The following is a 1660-nucleotide window of genomic DNA, read 5'->3' on the forward strand; positions in this document are numbered from 1 at the left end:
TTTAAACTACCAAACTCTCTTGCATTTTTAATGTCAATAAGGATAAAGAGAAAACTTGGCTTAATTATACCATGATATACAGTAAATATATTAATAAAATCAAAGGAGGTTTTAATTTCATGGCTCCTTAAACTGCTAGCCATCATTATAGAGAATAATTAATTTTTAGGTTACTGAAAAATCACTGAAGAATGCCAGCTTGTTTTATAGCAGCATATCATTATATTAAAGGATTAAAATGGTCAAGAAATTTATAAAACCTGATACGCACATCAATTTTAATTAAATGCATAATTTAACTTAATTACATCCATTTTAATGCTTCTAAATTATTCTACCATCTGGGTAGAAGAGAGAATTTAGAAGAGAAATAGCATTAAAAATATAATTTCATTAAGGGTTAAATAAAAAAGCTGACTATATTAACTCACTAGTAAGACTAACCCTGAATATATCTAATACTAGGGGCCTGGTGCACAAAATTCATGCACTGGGTTGGGGAGGGGTGTCCCTCAGCCCAGCCTGCCCCCTCTCACATACAGGGAGCCCTCAGGGGATGTCCTAGTGACGGCTTAGGCCTGCTCCCTGTTCCCCTTGGGGATAGGACCTAAGCCACAGTCTGGCCTCCCTTTGTGGGAGGTGACCCCCAGACCAAGAAAAGACAGAGCCAAGGCATTATCCACTGAGCCAAACCAGCTAGGGCAGGATATGACATGTCTTAGCCCTCCAGCAGCGGACCTTCATTTTTTTCGCCAGGAGTGTGGTGAAAAACCCTAAATTACTAAGAATATTACCAGTGGCATACAGGGAGCTTAACCAATGAGTGGTCAGAAAAGGTTTCTCCTCTGTAGTTCACACCAAGGCTTGCCCCCTCACCCTCAGGCCTGACGCCTCTGGCCCAGGTGTCAGGCCTGGGCAGGGGACCCCCAGACCCCTCCGGTTGCTGGCTCTGCCCCCTGCCCAGGCCTGATGCCCTGGCCAGAGGCGTAGACCCCCATCACCCTCCGATCACCTGATCGGCCCCTTGCCCAGGCCTGACGCCTCTGCCAGAGGTGTCAGGCTTGGACAGGGGACCCCCATCTCCCCCTGATCAAAAAAAAGCGCCTCCCCCTGCCCAGGCCTGACACCTAGGCCAGAGGTGTCAGGCCTGGGCAGGAGACCCCCATCTCCCTCTGATCTCCGGCTCGGCCCCCCACCCAGGCCTGACGCCTCTCGCTGAGGCATCAAGCCTGGGCAGGGGACCCCCAGAACCCCTCCAATTGACAGCTCCACCCCCTGCCCAGGCCTGATGCCTCGGCCAGAGGCATCAACCTCCATCACTCTCTGATCGCCGGATCGGCCCCTTGCCCAGGCCTGACGCCTCCACCAGGCGCTGTCCCGCCTTGCCTGCAGTATGCAAATTAGCTGCCATCTTTATTGGCGGTTAATTTGCAAATTGCGCTGATTAGCCAATGTGAGGCGTAGCGAAGGTACGGTCAATTACCATGTTTGTCTATTATTAGATAGGATTGTTAGGTAGAGAAAAGCAAGGTACAAAATAGCATGTTTAATGTCCTATCAATTAGATGAAAATGGGGGAAATATACATTTGCATAAAATTACTCCGGAAAGATACAAGCAGAACATAGTGGGGAACCTAGAGATTAGGAGACTGAACATC

General features: G+C 48.1%; 1 protein-coding gene across 1 annotated transcript in view; it reads right to left on the minus strand.

Annotated features, from left to right (window-relative positions):
- The window catches only part of MGA (MGA, MAX dimerization protein), a 102055-nt gene that overhangs the window by 15603 nt on the left and 84792 nt on the right, over positions 1-1660 (minus strand). The window lies entirely within an intron of this gene.

This window comes from Myotis davidii, unplaced genomic scaffold, assembly GCF_000327345.1.
Source record: "Myotis davidii unplaced genomic scaffold, ASM32734v1 scaffold46, whole genome shotgun sequence".
In the NCBI taxonomy this organism is placed as follows: domain Eukaryota; kingdom Metazoa; phylum Chordata; class Mammalia; order Chiroptera; family Vespertilionidae; genus Myotis; species Myotis davidii.